The 20,351-nt window shown below is 34.1% G+C and overlaps 1 pseudogene; it reads left to right on the top strand.

The window, feature by feature from the left end:
- LOC107018183 overlaps positions 1 to 20,351 on the top strand; it is a 158,451-nt pseudogene that overhangs the window by 67,272 nt on the left and 70,828 nt on the right.

The following is a 20,351-nucleotide window of genomic DNA, read 5'->3' as shown; positions in this document are numbered from 1 at the left end:
ATGTCATGGCTAGAGTCAATACCCACACTGCCTTTTCCTTCAACATGTATCTCTTTTGCGTTGACAAGCTGCACCTATTTCTTTTGCATCTCATCTAGCACCTGGAATAAAGATTTGGTGCTTGTTATATTATTTGAAAAACCACTATCTAGAAACCATACATCAATACGCTTGTGATTTGTGTCAATGCAATCCATAGAGAGATAATTATTTTCCTCATTTTTCTGTTGCTGCAAAATTTATTTTCTAATCCTTATACCAACTATTAGCATTTATATACCTGTAGCGCTGATAATGATGACATTGAATGCGATTCTTTGTGTTACTTTGCTCACTGGATGATCTATGCCTTTCATTCCTTCCTCAGCCTATTCCATAGTCACGACCTCGACCACTATGGAATCCTCCCGTTCCTGGACCTTTGCTTGCAGGACAATTGTTCTTACCATATCTAGTTATTGCATCCTTCACCTGGAAAGTTTTATCTTAATTACTTTCAATAGATCAATTGAGTCTCACCTATTGGCCTTGAAGAAATCCCATCAAATCATCAAAGGAAAAAAATGATAGATCCTTAGACTAATTATGAAACCAAGCTTCACAGTTTCTTTTCCACAATCGTTTAATTAGTAATTTTCTCGCCGCATGATTGAATTTTCTGACAATTGCCACTGCTGTGGACAATTATCAGTTGATTATCCAGTTTTCATCATCAATATTTTAATGTCACGCTGAAGTAATTGCAATGTCACCACATAGAACTTTGAATCACCATTAAAGTCCTTCTGCAGAATCCACCAAACTTGCTTTGATGTGGTTGCCGATGCGATCCATGAAAAGTTGCTATCATGAACTGCCTGCTGGATAAAAACCAGTGCTTTGGCATATTCTTTATAACTCTCTTGCACTCTATTTTCTTCGACAGTATGTGCAAATCCTCGTTCTACCAAGTCCCAAAGATTTTGATATTTGAGTGTTGTTTTCATACGAATACTCCAGAATTTGTAGTATCTCCCTTGAAGACGGGAATGAGTGGTTGTTCCACACCAAATGCATTGCCATTAGTTGACATGACTCTTATACCAACGGCGTTGGCATAAATAGGCAGGAAACATTTAGGAAGAAACAAAGTTTCAAAGGTTATGACAATTGTATGTTGAAGTCTTTTCTATTTTTTAGTATATGAAATCACATGAAAGTACAACTTTATATAGACTTAAAATAACAAACTATTAAGTCACTAAAAATGACCACTACTTCCATTAATTAAACAAGTAATTACTAACAAAAACACAACTAGAAAGTATTGAACCATGATTAGCGTATTTGCTAACAACTAGCCCACAATATAGGAAACTACTAACAAACATAATTAACATGGTCATACTTTTAATCAGTATTTAATATACCATAAACCTAATAGTTAATTACGTATACCAATATATCAAAACTTGAAATTTAATATGGTAAATCAAAGAAACAGTGAAGTAAATTACGAACAAAATTAACGAGAACACTTCCTGTTTCAAAACCTTATATTGAATCTTCATACATTTCTATTAATTAATTTATTATCATTGATTAATCATGACCTTAATCATTTTTATTAACACCATTGTTCTCCATTTTTAAAAGGGACATGTAGATTAAGTTATTTGATTCTTTTAAATCAAAACCCACTTAATTGTTTCCTAGATTCTATGACAAGGACCTATTAAAATATAAAGTAATTAATTATACAATTCAATAGTGCAGTAATCAATTCTACAATAGAGTAATCTCAACGTGTGACTAGTTAAATTTAAGATTTATCCCTTCGATACGTATAAATTGACTAAGTATTCATGGCATCAATGGCTGCCTTATCATAAGGCAAAGCAGCTTCATCCGCAGTGGCAAAACTTCCCAACCAACGTCATCTATTCATTATGATATATCGAATCTCTGCAACCCAGCTTCCCCATTTTCATTGTCTAATTCCCCTATACTTCTTTACGTTTTCTTGGTGCCGTTTTGTATCTTTTTTCTCTTTGGAGGATACCATCTTTGAAGTGACCTTGGTCTTTCCATTTTTTATGATAATTTCTTTGCAAATACTTTTTTGTCGTTTGGACTTCTCTCCTTGATGATTTTCCACCTCATCACTAAAGAGTCTGTGGCGTCATTGTCTGTCATATAAATACGTACAACACGTGGAAAGACCACAGAAAAATCACCCATTAGATTTGTTTTTGCCCTCTGGCAACTTTTGAGGGTTTTTTGACTACCTCATTTTCGTGAAGCTCATCTTTGGAAGCCACTGCTTCAGGAAAGAGAACAAACAAAAAAATCACAAGAAGTCCATTAAATCAGGCATGTATATATGCTTCATCAATAATAAAATTATTTTTATTTATGTACTCTATATGTCTACTTGATTATCTGATTTTGATCTAGCACATAAAGTTTCAGACTTTGCTTATTATTATCAACTCAATTAATTACCTGTATATTACCCGCTAATTAATTAAATATAGTTGTCGAATAGTACAAATTTTCAACCAACTTCCCCGACCAATCATAAATGATCCATGTCTCATAAAAGGATGTCCTTGACAATAAATTCATGTTAAATTGACTCTAGCGCTTTATACTTTTTAGAACTTATGTAATAGGTTGGGTGAGTATAGATCTTTCTCCACAAATATACCTATTAGACTTCTATCAGCTTGCCTTACACTCAAAGCCCTATTGATTCAACATTCTTGACTACAAACCTTACTTTCAAGCCTACAATCATCAATTACCCCTAGATTCTGAGGCATTCTAATCAAATTATTTATTACCATGTGAATCTAGTCATAATTAAGCAAAAGGTTCAAATTCAATGATTTACAAGTCAAGATCAATCATACATAATACAATATAGTCTAATTCATGTCTATATGTTTCCCAATCTTGAACCATTACTACACATGACATTAATTTTAGAAGATCAATTCTAATTCTTCAATTTCACCTTTCTTGGCATAAACTCCCAAAATATAAAATTGATCAAATAGACTAGGGTTTACCATTGAAATCACATAAATTCATCATAATATCATAATTGAATGTCAATTCAATCATAATTAAGTATCATGAACTTGATTGGAATCAAAGTTTACCACTACCCACAATGTAGGAAGAAACCCTAGCTAGAATTGCGTTTTGATTTCGCAATTGGGGGAAAACTTTGGGACTCTATGGGTGGAAAAACCGTAGATGAATAAGAAAACATACCGTATTCAAATTCCTAACACAACATTGAAACAATGGAGGAAATATGCCCGTCTTAGTTGTCTTCTTCTTCTTCACTTCTAGATAGTGAATTATTTGGATAGAATTTGGGCTCGTTTTGAGGTCTTGGAAGAATGATTTAGTTCACTTAGTTTAGGGTCCTATTAGTAATATATAGGTGGTTTAATATTAAAAAATAATTGACCTACCTTAACCCCTAACTAATTTCAAATTAACCCCTAAGCCCTCAACTTAAAAACTAAACTCTAAATTTGACCGCACTTAGAAAAACCCCATCCACGGACCATGGATGTGTGTACAGATCGTGCTTCACCTTCGTGGGTGGTGAACTGAAGATAAAAATTGCATAAAAGTGTGTACTTGGCCTATGACCCCAACCCACGGGGCGTGGATCCTTATAATAGTCGTAGCTGTTTGCTTTTTGACAGCTGTTGGGTCTTTTCTAAGGGTCCTCCTCAAGGACCCCTTGGGTTTTCCCTGGTGGTCATACCTTGATTCCCTAACTCTAAAACCCTTCTTCTAACTAGTGGGATCACTTTTACGAGTTTAACAATCATACCAAACTCTAAAACTCTAGAACAAGGCTCTAGAACTTTCTAGTTTAGTTTGCTAGTTTTTGAGCCATAACAATATCTCCCCCTTGGAATCATTCATCCTCGAATGATGATTCTAAACACTTATTGAGGTCACCTCTCTTAAATTTCTGCCCATCATGCATTCAATACATCTAAATGCACACAATCAAGGAAGAAAGTCCTATGTCCAAGATAAACATATTTAATGCAACACAAGGGAGTAGGGAATACTTCTAACAACTCAAAATACATGAACTTCTACAACTACTCATTTCAAGGAGGAACTACATTCTCCTGACTAAAACATGATCGACACAAACTCATGGATTCTAAATGCAATTTACGCTCAAAAATCCTTTATTAAAGGAGGAATCTTTCAACTCCTAACTAGGGTATGTCAATTAGTTCATTTCATGAAGTTTATATGCAATTCCACTCAAATGCACAAAAACATGAGGTAAAACAATGTATATAATTCATTTCTATCAAGACCCAAGATTTTTCCATGAACATACACATAAAGGAATCATGGCTATAGATAAACACACAATAACCTTACTTTTTTGGAACATTATCTTCCCTTTGGGAGTAAGACTATATAATAACTTCTATACATCATTCATGCTAAAAATAACTTCAAGGCCCAACATAGAAAGTCACAAAAAGACAAGAAATCCAGAAATCAATAAAGCATAAAAAACATACTGGAGGCAACATAAGGATATTCTTTTGATCTTCTCTAGATTGGTGAGCATAAAACCTATTCTTCTTAAGATCACTCTCATATGGAAAACTAGAGGAAACTTTACTATCCCGCATTCCCTTACCCTTAAGAACTTGGCAATCTCTAATTTTGTGTCCATCCTTTCCACACCCATATAAACATCCATGCAAGTTAAGCACTTACTGATGATTCCACAATTTCGAATCATTCGGGATTTATTTTAATAGATTTAGTAACCTAAAAGGAATATTTTGTATCAATGTAAATCATTGAATTTCAGGTATTGGGATTGAGTAAAAAAGCATGAATATTAATGGGCACAAATGAATAAGGCAGTTGAAAGAATGAAGAACAGAAGGCCTTACATCGCCAATCTCATTGGGCAAGTCTTTGAATGGACATGGTCTCGCCCAAAGTTCTAGTGTGCAAAGCCCTCAAGGATGAAATCAACTTGGTGTTAGAAGAGAGTAATCGGCGACTCGCCGAATAGTTCGACGATGCAGTCGCCCAAAGTTACATATTGGAAGATACTGAAGGTCAAAGAAAAAAGGAGATGGAATTGACCAAAAGGTTGATTACCGAGTGGATCGGTGAACCCAATATATTGCGCCGAATGATCCTTCGCAGCATATTTTTGGCGACCATAAATACATTTTTTAGTATTTAGTTTAGTATCGATTGATATATCGTTCTATATAGGTTTCAATCTAGAATAAGAATTATCAGCTTGGAAGATCAGAACGGAGTTTACAGACAATATATTCCTTAGCTGTAAAGATTTGAAGATTGCCAATTTTTAGAAATTGGAAATGGGTGTTGAAGATTCATCAAATTAGATCTTTGTATAGTTGAAATATATCTTACCCACTCAATGGAAACACAATTTGGTAACAACTTCTATCTTTTAATGATATCTAGCTAAACCTCCAATTCATGGGGTGTGATTATGTGATTATGGATTGATTTAGCTATTGGGTATTGTTGATTGATAGTTTTATGGCTTTACAAGAAATTTTTGTCCTTCCACATAAGAGATCTTCATTTTTAAATAGAAGGGATTTAAAATGGTCATTTTCTTCTATTCAAATTGTAATAGGGTGAGAGACCTGAGTTTTCAAATTTTTACACTCACCGACTTGAATTATATATCCTTATAAAGAACTAGAAAAACATTTCTATCAAACTCACTTAAAATCCTAGATTTCTCTTTTGTTAAGTTTTTTCTCTAGAGTTTCAAATAGAAAACTTTCCACGTGATAAGAATGTCATAAATCTATCAATAAATATTTTATAGTTCAATATATAAATCTTCTAAAAAAAATCAAACCTAAAATAGTTGAATCTACACATATGTATGTTTTAAAATGTGTTTGTAGAAACAGGCAGAGAAACATGGAAATGAGATCTCTTTGTCTACTTACAATTTGAATTTTAAAAAATGTCATTTTCAGATCTCTTATGTGTAAAAGTGAAAATTATATCTCCGCCACAGAAATTCATATTTCACACGTAGGTAACTCCAAAAATGTAACTTGTTGTCCAGAAAAGTTAAAAAAAAACACTCAGATTTGAGCTTCCCTTTAAAATAAAATCATAAGCTCTCAAACAAATCTGTAATTCTGATCGTTTGTCTTTTCTTTAAATTTTTTGCATTTGATGGTCATTTATATAATTTAAAATTAAGTAATCATGGCTATATAGAAATGGCAAGAAATTAAAATGCAAATAACTATACTTTTATTATTCGATTTTTTTCACTTGTCATTCTTATCCATTATCATATATGTGGACTAAAAAAAAGAAATCAACATTACTAATTCATTAAATAATCATAAATGTGTCATTGATATTTTAAAAAAGACTCATCTATGTTATCTATTAAAAATTTGGATCATCTATGTCATTTTCATTTGAGAAGAGGCTTACGTCTATATTTGTTAACTAAAAAAAGTTTCGACTATGCAAAACCATTTTTTACGCATGGTCAATTGTGATTCATCCATGTCATTGATTAAATTTTTTTTAAAGAACAAAGAATAAAATATGTCATCGAACATTGAGAAAAGGTTCGTCTATGTCATCCGTTAATAGTTTGGATCATCTATGCCATTTCATTTAACAATTGATGACATGGATGAGCCTTTTCTCAAATAGAAATAACATAGATGAGCTAAACTTTTGATGGATCATATAAATAAGTCTTCTCTGAATGTGTGACAAGCCAAAGCAGCTTCTAAAGCAGTGTCAAAACTTCACAACCAAATTCAAGTTCTCTTTGTTGTATCTCGAATCTCTGCTGCCCACTTGCCTTATTTTCACCATCTAACCCTCCTGTACTTATTCACATCCTCTTGCATCAAATTTGAATCTTTCTTCTCTTTGTACTTCTTCTTTTAATTGACCTTGGTCCTTCCATTCTCGATGACGATTTCCGTTACACGCATCCTTTCATGTTCCTCGGACTTCTCTTCTTCATCCTTATCCTCCTTGTCACTAGGTGAGTCTATTGTGTCATGGTCCGGCACGTGAATGCGTACAAGAGGAAAAACTTGGGAAGTTTTTCCCACTTGATTGCTGGATTTTTCGACTACGTCAATTGCTGAGGGTTTTATGGCTCCATCTTTTACCTGAAGCTCTTCCTTGGAGACCATTGCTTCATGAAAAGGAAAAAAAAAAGTGCATCAGACCGAACATTCATACACTTCTTATATGATTAGAAATTCTTTTATCAATATGAAGTGATCATACCCTATATCTCTTCATAAATTTTTAGAAGAATATTGAAATAAAACAGAAATAAACTGCTCACTCTAAGAAAATTGTAGTGCCTCTTAATTCAATGGCTTCCTTAACATAAGCCAAAGCAACTTCTTCAGGATTGTCAAAAGTGCCAAACTAAAGTCGAGTTTTGTTTTTTGTGTCTAGGATTTCTACTGCCCATTTTCCCCATCTCTGTTGTCTAACTCCTTTGTACTTTTTATTTTCTCGGAACAGCTTTATATTTATTCTCTTTGGACACTCCCATTGTCCCAATTTATGATCACAATTTTAAAAATCCATCTCGAAATTCATGCTTTACCATATAAATCTATATTAAGAATAAAAATGTTGAGGTGATTTCAATGAAAATTTTGTTTTGGTTCATGCAATCTAATGAATTTGTTTCTAGTGCCACGCAAAAATAAAGCCCAAAAATATGTACCGTGTGATTATATTTGTTATATGAGGACGCCTCTATTTCCTTGATCATGTTTGAAACTAAAGCTTAATCATATATTTATATAAAAGAGAACCTTAGGCCCGCCTATGTGGAACAACCACAAACAAGAATTCTCTTTGAATTTATTTATTTCAAAAATTAACCTTACATTTCATGAAAAGTTGTGACTTTTGTAAAACTTTGTGACTTTTACAAAAAGTTGTGACTTTTTATGAAAAGGTGCAACTTTCATAAAAAGTTGTGACTTTAATGAAAACTTGTGATTTTTATGTAGAGTTGCGATTTATGAAGAGTTGCAGCTTTAATGAAGAGTTGCGACTTTTATTAAGAGTTGCAACTTTTATGAAAAAATTGTGACTTTAATGAAAACTTTTCAAAAGAGTTGTGACCTTTTTGATAAGGCATAATAAAAGTTTATTCACACTACTCGTTTTTGTCTATAAATAGAGAGATTTTTTCTCATTTTAAAACAACGAAAATTCTGAACTTCTTTTTCTTCTTCTTCTTCATCTTCTTTTACATAATTATATATTCGTGTACTTTGGTCATGTTGGGTAGCTGACTCACACCGTTGTTCTTGTATCAACACACTTGTGAATAGAATCACTCTATCATGAGAGGAACTATTTAAACTTGGGGTAGTAGAATGGACTAATATTCTTAAGGGAACAATGTGCATTAACTAAGCTCGATTTTCTTTTATGTTTTACTTTATTGTTATAGATTCATGTATGTTTTTTACAATTACTAATTTGTGCTTATTTTATTTATTTTTGTGTACATGTTTTAAACTTTGTTGTTTATGTTTATGTTTTTTATTATTATGTTGAAGTAAATACATGTTAATCAAGAGTTTCATGTAATCATTAGACTATTGGTGTCATGTAGATTAGAAATCTTAAACTTGTAAAATAAATTACTTTAATCTTTATAGAGTTTTCAGTGGCTAAAAGATCTATGAGATGTGCAAAAAGGACTTTCAATGTTAAAAAGTTAGGGTGGTTCAACGCTACCTTGGAGTTTTATTTATTCAACTTTCTATCTTATAGATGTGTTCAATCGATTAATGACATTCAAAAAATAAAGGAATGTAGTGGGATGGTAAGCATTGTACTCAACTTTAATCAAACGTTTGGGGTTCAAATGTTAGGTTGGAGTCAATGAATAACCCCTCAAAGTAGGATGAATCTATATTAATGAAATATTAAAGAAATAATTACCTCCTTATAAACTTTTGAGTAAATCTCAAAAACAATAAAGTTTTAACCATATTGATAAAAACATAAACCATGAAATATATCTTTTGGCTATCAAAGTAGTGTCATCGACTGCATATGATTTTGAATAAGGGATCTGCCAAGACATCATCGAATCCAAATTATTTGAGCAACATACGTTATTTCATTGAACTCCAATAGATGTGTTTTTATATTTTAATTAATTTATCAAGTAGGTAACTAATTATATAAGATGTATAATATTTAGATTTTGTACATAGCGGTGTTGAATAGGAGAAAAACTATCGCATAATGAATATAATGTTTTTAAAAACTTTCCAAAATACAAATTTAGCCAGTGAAACAATTGCATATCTTTTGTAAAAACTTTGGTGATGAACAACACAGTAAAATGAAGAATTAATAACAATATTCGTAAACACTTGGAATCAAGTCTTTTCCGTTTTAAGATTAAAAATCATTTCATTTCCTCTTTGGATAAAATATTCTTGACAATTTATTGTAGGGTTGTATCCTCTAAAAAACGCATGTAGTATCATATGTTTAGAAGTAGATTATTAACATAGCTCACAACCGCTCGAAGCGCGGACAATTTACCTAATTATTAATAATTTAAAAGAAAAATGGTATCACCTTAATCCATTTTAAGAATGAATTTACATTTAGTGAGAACTGTATAAAATTAACCTAAACATTCAACTAATCTATTAATTAAGAAAATGAGTAACAATCTATGTTTGATATAAAACGACGTAATGAATAACTTTGATCAATTTCTATTTCAAGCTGCTCGTGATATGTTAAGGGAGCAAAGAAGTAGTTGCTTCATGTAAATAATTTAGCTTTTCAGAAAAAAGTTATTAAATATTTAGAACAAATCATTCATTCACATATTTTATGAAATATGTTGAAATATAAAGAACACTTCTGTTACATTAGAAATATATTGTCTACAGTTATTTTAAAACCCAAGGTTTAACTAGCAAAAGTTGCATTTTTTAGATAATGTTCTTTTAGAAAATATGTACAAGGAATCTGACAAAAATAACTCCGCGTCATCAATACATAAATCATAGATATTCATGTTCCTCCAATTAATTAGTTTGACAACAACAATAATATGTATGGTGTAATTCTGCAAATAGAGTTTGGAGAGGGTAATAAAATATACACGAACTTTTCTTTTCATTTTGTGAAGAGAGATTGTTTCCAATTAACCACGGCTCAAAAACAAAAGTTATTAGTAAAAAGAAATTTCCATTGGAAAAAAAAATTGGCAGTCAAAAATTAAGATACAAAGCAAAATAAAGCAACAAATAATAAAAATTATATGTGATTACTAAATACTTCTGCTAATAAGGAAAGAAGATATGGGGCTAGCCCCCGGCCTCTTCCCCCAAAAGAAATTCTTTTACTTATAGTCATGTCTTTCAACTACTAAAGTTCAGCTTTTGAACTCATAATTTTAAAGGTGAAATGGATAAATCTATTGAAAGTTGAACCAATAAAGTAAGTAAACATATATGGAGTTGCATGCATATTGTCTTCTTAGTAGTGGATATGGTTTCTTTTTTTCGGTTGTAGCTGGAGAAGATTTGTCAAAGCATAAACACCTTTTATTTCAATTGCAATCTAGTTATAAACTAAAGCAGCTTCATCCGCAGTATCCAAACTTCCCGACCAACATCGTTTATTCGTTCTTATATCTCGAATCTCTGCACCCTATCTTTACCATTTTCATTGTCTAACTTCCCCGTAGTTCTTTACATTTTCTTGGTGCAGTTTTGTATCTTTTTTTAATCTTTGGAAGATATCGTCCTTGAAGTGACCTTGGCCTTTCCATTTCTGAAGATAATTTCTTTACAAATTCTTTTTTGTCGTTTGGACTTCTCCCTTGAAGATTTTTCTGTTTATCACTAAATGAGTATGTGGTGTCAGTGTCCGTTATTTAAGTACGTACAGCATGTGGCAAGACAAGTTACAACCAAATGTTCGCCTATTAAGTTGTTTTTTTTGCTCTAGAAGCTTAATTTTGATGGTTTTTTGACCACCTCTTTTTCGTGAAGCTCATCTTTAAAATTGCTTCACGAAAGAAACAAACAAAAAATCAGGCATGTATATACACTTCATTAGTAATCAAATTAATTTTTTTTATTTACTCTCTCTGTAAACTTGATTATCTCATTTGGACGTAGCACAAACTTTAAGAAAATAAACATACTTGAATTCAAACTGTCAACTCCGAAATTCCATATTATGTATTTATCTATACATCTTCTATCTACCTTAAAAGCATCAACTTCTAAATTGAATGTTGAATTACTATAATACCCCCAATGAAAAGTACTCAATATATTTTATTTATTAATTTAATTAGTTGTATTAGGGTTAAATGTAGATACCCTTTAATATTAAAGGGTTGTGATTTCTCAAAGAGATGTGACTTTTTTGACCGGCTTTGAGATTCTCGATGAGTAGTGACTTTTCCTAATGGTTGTGATTTGGCCTTAAAATTATCTTAAATCAAATTGAAAATTCTATAATAATACTTTAAATTCATATTTTTAACGCGTTATATCACAGTACATCTTCTATAAGATTCTTGATACTTTCATTAGACAACAACTATATCATATGTATGTGGCAGTAAACAGGAGAAGATTTCAATTATAGTAAAGTAAGGTAGAAATATAAAAAGATAAAATATTTTTCACCAAAGGTTATGTTGTTCATATATAAAAATAAAATTATGCTACTAATATATATATACCTAAAACAAAAAATTTATGAAGCGAATTAATTGACATACACTGAAACGTCAACTTAACCACCATTCATCATAACAATAAAGGATCTTTTCTTTATGTAGAATTACATGTCTATGATAGTTTTACTCAGATATAATTGGTAAAAGATATATTATGTATAAACGTAAATATTAAAATATTTATGGTAATCCTTATTAGTGTCGTGCACATACTAAATTTAAAGTATGAATATTTAAGAGAAAAAACATACTTAAATGGTGTCCATCATTTATGTTCATAGACTCAAGAGGAAACACTATTTGTGACATTTTTTAAAAATTGTCCTGGTTAGATTTTTAAATTTAAATCTATTTTGAAATGTTTAATAATTTTGGTCATTTTTGTTCTATTTTGAAATTTTAAATAATTTTAGTCATTTTATCTCAAAATACAAGTAATTGTATGACAATCTATATAAATAATCTAAAATAACTTGTCCTATGTTCTCTAAATATTACTTATTTACTAAATAGATTTAATTTATTAATGTTAATCCTATTTTAAAATATTGTATACAATATATACAATATGCATGTGCAACACACTAAAGTAAAACTAGTAAGGATAAGAAGAAAATAAAAGAAATACTGACTTAATCTCGACTTAAGTGGTCTTTCAAGTTTTTAGGTTAAACATATTTTGATAGTGGCTTTTTCATACCACTTTCAAATATTTTAAATTGTCACATACTTGGCTTATAGTAACTTTTACATAATTATTGGAAATATAATTTCATTTTTAAAACCTTATAGATCTAATACCTAAATATACCATCACATTTTTTAAAATTGACTTCCAAAGTCTTAAATATCCCATATAAATTGAAACTGAGACCTATTAAAGAACATATTTTCCAAATAAACATGTTTCGTTCTCAAGAATAAGCATACGTAAATGAAAGTTGTACTAAATTTATTTGGAAGGAAATGAGTTATCTTGCCTTTTACCGATTTTATCTTTTTCAAAAAGGATTGTCTTTTCACATCTCTTAGGTGTAAAAAATTAAAATTTCACAAGGTTATTAAATTAAAAACAATTTGTATAGGGTAGAAAATAATTTTCGCCAACTTATATCCACTTTCACAAATGAAGACACCATAATTCAAATGAAATAAGATCTATTGCCCTTTTACAATTTAAATACAAGAAAATGACATTTTTCAAATTTCTAATGTATAAAAATGAAGACATTTTAAAACCAAAAAATCTCTTATTTATATAACTGTAATAAACTATTTTGAAAGGACTAGAAAATTATCTCCCTCAAACTCACTTAAAACCACATGATACTCATCAAGTAAACTTCTAAACATAAGCGAAGGAATAGAATTTGGCTAATCCTTACACCCCAACCAAACCTCCAAATCTACAACATGTATCAAACAAGCCCAATGATGTACCGTGGTTTCACGGTACTTCCAACGCTTTTTCCTTAAGTTTAATGTGTGTCTAAGGCCTTTTTGTATTGCTTTTATTGTAGTTTTCGCTTTTTTTGAAGGAAATCTGTCTAGAAGGAGAACTTGGAAGATTTATGCTGAAAATTGCAGAAGTGACAACCTATGGAGCCATCGATGGTCCGTCGTGACCTCGACGGTCCGTAGGTGGACATTGCCGTACGGAGGAAAAGGCTGCTAAGGAAGTTGGGGAATTCTGACTAATTATGGGGTTACGAAGGATCTCGACGGACCGTCATAGCCATGACGGACCATCCTGCACATCCGTCAATGTCAACCGAAAGTAGCCCCAGTACCCATCTTCAAAAGATTCTAAGTATGGAAGAACGGAAGCCATCGGTGGACCGTCGTGCACGCAATGTACCGTCATCCATGTTAGTCGATGGTAATACAATGTTGGTGAAGAAAGCAGCAGAAAAAGAAGTTTAGGTATGGAACGACGGAGGGCCTCGATGGTCCGTCGTGACCTTGACGGTCTATCACTCCAGTCATCGACTCAGACGTGTTTTTGGGCTGATTTTCCTTAAATAGATTTCCCTCTTTTGTTACGACTCTATTATTATAAATACTTGTAAAAACCTAGTTTTTGGGATTAGACTCTTGGACATTTTCTATTTTATTGTTCTAAGTGTTGAATTTTGGGATTTCATGAAAATTACTTTATTTTCTGGAATCGTTTATTGCAAGTTTTTGATTAATTCAAGTAATCTTCTAAATTTTCTTCAATCCCATCAAAGTTAGTGCATGAATTCTTATCTAATTAATACGAAATGTATGACTATTAACATGGGTAACTAAACTTCATAAATAGAGTTGTGGGAACCATGGGTAAATATCAAGGTAAAACCTAGCTAAAATAACAATTCTCGAATAGTTTCTTGCATGTATAGATAATTTTTTTGTTTAGAAGTCTTTTTAACGGGTAAGCGCGTTAGAACCACCTTGTTGCTACATGCCGGATTAAGGAGGTAGAAAATAAGAAAATAATTATCAACGTAGATTTAGTATACACTATCTACTAGGTTAGTGTCGGTTGGTGCGAAGTAACTACTAAGTCAAACACCGATTATGATGCTTAATATGAGGTAAAGGTAAGTTTTAGTAAAGCATACACACGTAGTCAGACCAAGGTGCGGAGTGAAACTTCCTAGTTTCCAGACCAAGGAATTAGGGATACATAACTTACCACTTTGTATGCAAGATACTAGGAAAAGATTGTTATAGGTAGAATTACCGCGTTGTGAATCTTTGGGGAACACTTAAGCCCTAGTTACTCTCATTACTTGATAAAAATCAAATCTTTGAACCTGTTACTTATTACTTAGAAATATCTAATTACAGTTATTTTCTTAAAAAATCCCTTTTTGTTACTTATTTCTTGGAAAGGACTTGACTAAATATAAGTAATAATAGGTTAAAATTAAGTCTAAATCATTTTCCTCGTGGGATCGACCACAACCTCATAGTTGGGTTCTTTACTTGATACGACCGCTTATACTTCTTTTCGAGAAGTAAATTTGAGCGTATCAAATTTTGGCGCCGCTGCCGTGGAAAGTGGCTCTTAGATTAACTTTAAGCTTATTACCAAAGTTTAGTCAACATTTTCCTGATTTTACTTTTTATTTTTGTTTTTTTCTCTTGCAGATCTAACTTTCGTATATGCCAAGTAGCAGAGTAGAGGAGAACCCATACTCACACTGAATCCCGAACTAGAGCGTACAGTGCGCAGAATGAATCGAAATTTGGATATTCTCGATGAAGATCATAACCCAAAATATCCACCACCGGGTGATGCTTATGACCAAGTATTACGTGAAAATCGTTGGGAAGGTGAAATATGGAGGCAACCTTCTGCTCCATGCCCTCAAGAGTATTATACGGGATATAATAATATTACTGACTCTGGCGGGCCACTTGTCTTGCCTCCCCTACCACATGGCCTTACATTCGTGGTAACTAGTTGTCTGATGCAAATGCTCACCGCTAGAGGTTTGTTTTCTAGGCTACCTTCTGAGGATCCACATGCTCATATTTCCAAGGTGAGGTCGGTGTGTAAGAGTTGTGTAGGGAGGCGTGATTTGAATATGGACGTAATTGGGTTGAGAGTGTTTCCTCTCTCTCACTGATAGGAAAGCCGCTATATGGCTTACCGAACTCCCCTATAACTCAATCTACACTTGGAATCAATTGTGGGATGTGTTCTTAGCACGTTACTACCCGGTGTCGAAGAAGCTAAACCACAAAGATAGGGTGAAAAACTTTATGAAACTACCATGAGAATCAGTAAGTAGTTCTTGGGATAGGTTCAGCTCGTTCTTGAGAAGTGTCCCCAATCACCGCATCGATGATGAGTCACTGAAAGAATACTTCTATCGAGGACAGGATGATAATAATAATGTAGTATTGGATACGATAGTGGGTGGTTCTTATGGGGAGTGTGCTTATGCTGAGATTGCTGAGAAGTTGGAGAAAATCTCCCGAAATAATAAAGCTTGGAGCACTAGGAAATCAGATACTGGGAGAAACACTTTTGCACTACAATCCGCACACAACCCAGCCATAGATCAAATTCATGAGGAAATGGCTCAAATGAGTACTAATATTGGGTTGGTGTTGAAGAGTGTCATTGGGGGTGCAGAAAAGGTAAATGTGGTGAACTACTTGTCTAAACAACTACCGCCAACTGATGAGTATTACTATAAGGAGGACTCTTATGCGGTAAATGATCATACGGGGGGTTTCTTACCAAACGCCCAAGCAGGAAAATTGGCGCCAAGGTAAAGGAAACCAAGGTTGAAATTTTGTAATTACAACTAAGAGTGTCATTATGTCTGTGATGGGAATTACAATCGCGACAACAACTTCAATCGGCGTAATTATGGTAACATTAATGATAGGAGTGGGCCCTATGTTCCACCTAAAAATCGTAAAGTTGCTCCTAGGGATAGTGGAGGTAGTATGGCGCGCGTTGAGGATATGTTGCAAAAAATGATGAGAAGGTTTGATGCTAGTGATGAGCACACTAAAGAGTTGAGGAGTGACTTAGGAAGTATTAGTCAAAATTTTGATACACATGCAATCTCGATCACGCATCTTGACTTGCAAATGGACCAATTGTCTTCGACTGTGAACCCACGCCAACTAAGATCTCTTCCTAGAAATACTGTCCAAAATCCTAAAAATAATGGATATTTTATGGCATTCACAACTTGAGTTGGTAAGCAAACGATTGACCCACCGATGCCGTCTGGTGTAGAAAATGTGATAAGAGGCGATGATGAGGTAGTGGAGGTTAGTGGTGAGTTAGAAGACAAAACGGGGAAAGAAGTTGAGGTACCCCAAAAGGTGACCCCCATGCCTAGACCACCACATTCATTTCCACAGAGGTTAGTGAAAAAGACCGAGGATGCTAAATACCAGTGTTTTATTACTATATTGAAACAATTTTCCATCAATATCCCTTTGATCGAAGCTCTTGAACAAATTCCCGGTTATGAAAAGTTCATGAAGGATATGGTTATTAAGAAAATATCGGTCAGTTTTGAGGATGATGATAGAATGAAGCATTGTAGTGCTATTGCTACGAGGTCTCTAGTGCAAAAGAAAGAAGATCTGGGTGCCTTCACTATTCCATGTACAACCGGGTCATTCCATTTTGCAAAAGCATTATGTGACATTGGGGCAAGCATAAATCTCATGCCTCTGTCTATTTATAAGAAGTTGGGTTTCGGTGACCCAAAACCCACTGCGATGCGGCTACTGATAGCCGATTGAATGGTAAAGAGGCCTATTGGCATACTCCACGATGTGTTAGTAAAGGTGGAGCCAATTTTTTGGTTCTAGATTGTGAGGTTGATTTTGAGGTGCCTATTATCCTTGGGAGACAATTCCTTGCTACGGTTAGAGCCTTGGTTGATATGGAGAAAGGGAAAATGAAATTTGGGTTGAACAATGAAGAAGTGACTTTCAACGTTTGTAGGTTCATCAGACAGATTGGTGAGATCCAATCGGTATCTGTCATATCTTACAGAGTTGAAAAGTCATCTAAGGTACAAATAGAAGAGCGTCTGGGTGTAGAAGCACTAGCTGCAGTGATCATGAATTTTGATAGTGATTGTATTGAATAGTATGAGTCATTGGTCGCGACACTTGATCAAGGTGATGTTTAGTTGAAACAAAAGAAGTTGGAGTTAGATATGAAGCATCGCGAGTCTCCACACGCGAAACCATCTATAGAGGAGGATCCAAAAGTAGAACTTAAGGCTCTACCACCTCATCTAAGGTATGTATTCTTGGGAAAAGGTGACACTTTACGGTAATTATTGCATCAGATTTGAATATGCATCAAGTTGAGAGTTTTCTAGAGGTGTTAAAAAGGTTCAAAAAACCTATTGGGTGGACTATTGCGGATACTATTGGGATCCCTCCCAGGATTTGTTCATATAAAATCGAACTCATGCCCTATCATAATACAAGTATTGAGCACCAGAAACGCTTAAATCCACATATGTAAGTGGTGTTAAATGAGGAAATTATTAAGTGGTAGGATGCTGGAGTAATATATACAACCGCCGATAGTAGTTGGGTATGCCATGTTCAGTGTGTACCTATGAAAGCGGGAATGAATGTGGTCCCTAATGAGAAAAATGAGTTTGTTCCAATGAGGTCGGTGACTGGATGAAGGGTATGTATGGATTACCGTAAATTAAATGCATGGACCCAGAAGGACCATTTTCCTATGCCCTTCATGGATCAGAGGTAAGATAGACTTGCAGGAAAGGGGTGGTACTATTTTCTTGATGGCTATTCGGGTTATAATCACATTTCTATTGCACCGGAAGATCAAGAGAAAACCACCTTTACTTGTTCTTATGGGACCATCGTGTTCAAGAGAATTTCGTTTGGGTTATATAATAGACCAGCCACATTTCGGAGATGTATGATGTCAATATTCTCCGATTTGGTTGAGGACACTATTGAGGTGTTTATGGATGATTTTTCAGTGGTTGGTGACTCCTTTGAGCGGTGTTTGAGTCATTTGTATGAGGTTCTTAAGAGGTGTGAAGATTGCAACCTTTTGCTAAATTGGGGAAAATGTCACTTCGTGGTGAAACAAGGTATTGTATTGGGTCATCGCATTTTAGAGAAGGAAATAGAGGTTGATCGAGCTAAAGTTGAGGTGATAGAGCGACTTCCTCCACCTATCTCTGTAAATGGTGTGAGAAGTTTTCTTGGACATACAGGCTCTTACCGGAGGTTTATCAAGGATTTTTCAAAGATTGCACATCCTTTGTGTGCAAGTTGCTTGAAAAAGAGTGTAAGTTTCACTGTGATGAAACTTGTCTTAAGGCATTTGGTGAGTTGAACGAAAAGTTGGTTATTGCACCTATCATCATTTCTCCGTATTGGAGAAAGACTTTTGAGGTGATGGGTGATACAAGTGGGGTTGCTCTTGGTATGGTATTGAAAGAAGGTACAAAATCCTTCATCCCATTTACTATGCTAGTAAAGACCTTAATGAAGCCCAAAAGAACTACATCGTGACTGAACAAGAGATCCTTGCAGTAGTCTTTGCTTTCGAGAAATTTCGCTCCTATTTGCTTGGCACTAGAGTTATAGTACATACTAATCATTCTGCTTTGAGATATTTGATGGTAAAGAAGAATGCGAAAACGAGGTTGATTCATTGGGTATTACTATTGCAAGAATTTGACTTTGAGGTAAAAGATAGAAAAGGGACCGAAAATAAAGTTGCTGATCACTTGTCCCGATTAGAAGATAAAGTAATGAGAGAGTTGGGTGAAAAGGATGAGATTGATGATACTTTCCCTGATGAGCATGTATTGGCTGCCTCCCAAGACTTGATTCCACGGTTCGCAGATTTTGTGAATTATCTGGCTAATGATATCGTCCCACCAGACTTATCCTTTCATCAAAGGAAAAATTTCATGCATGATGTGCTTAAATTCTTTTCGGGTGAGCCATACTTATATAGGAGTTGTGCTGATGGGCTTATTCGGTGTTGTGTGCCCGAAGTTGAGATGTTGAGTGTTTTAGAGGCCTGCCATTCTTCGCCTGTAGGTGGGATCTTGCAATGTGGCTACTATTGGACAACCATCCACCAAGATGCTCATGAGTTCGTCAAGGCATGTGATAGATGCCAAAGAGATGGTGGCATTTCGCGAAAGCAAGAGCTCCTTGTAAATCCCATTTTTGTGATTGAGTTGTTTGATGTGTGGGGCATTGCCTTTATGGGACATTTTGTGAGTTCTAATGGGATTAATAACATTCTTGTGGCAGTCGATTATGTGTCTGAATAGGTTGAAGCTATTGCACTTGCGAAAAATGAAGGGAAGAGTGTCACCGTGCTCTTGAAAAAGAACATATATTCCAGATTTGGCACCCCAAGGGCTATTATTAGTGATGGGGGATCTCACTTTTGCAACAAGCTTTTTAAAGGATTTTTGGAAAAATATGGGGTTCGCCATAATGTGGCCACTCCTTACCATCCTCAAACTAGTGGGCAAGATGAGGTGTCAAATAGGGAGATAATGCAATTTTTTGCAAAAATGGTGATACTAGTAGAACATATTGGTAAAGGAGGCTTGATGATGCTCTTTGGGCCTACCGGACAGCATACACGACTCCCAAAGGTATGTCCCCATACCAACTTGTATATTGGAAGGCTTGTAACTTACCGGTCGAATTAGAGCATAAGGCCATGTAGGTACTGAAGTAGTTGAAAATGGATTGGAATGAGGCTGCGAAACAGAGGTCAAACGGGTTAAATGAGCTTGATGAATTCCGCTTAAAGGCATATGAAAGTTTAGCCCTCTACAAAGAAAAGATGAAGAAGAACCATGACCAAAAGATTGAGAAGCGAGATTTTTTGGTCGGGGATTTGGTGCTTTTGTTCAATTCTAGGTTGCATTAGTTTTCGGTCAAACTCAACTCCAAACGGACTGGTCCCTATTTGACTACCCAATTATTCCCTCATGGTGCGGTTGAGTTGGAGAACAAGGAGGGTGTGAGATTCAAGAACAACGGTCAACGA

The sequence above is a fragment of the Solanum pennellii genome, chromosome 1 (genome assembly GCF_001406875.1).
Source record: "Solanum pennellii chromosome 1, SPENNV200".
Classification (NCBI taxonomy): domain Eukaryota; kingdom Viridiplantae; phylum Streptophyta; class Magnoliopsida; order Solanales; family Solanaceae; genus Solanum; species Solanum pennellii.
This window is presented reverse-complemented; position numbering and strand designations above follow the sequence as displayed.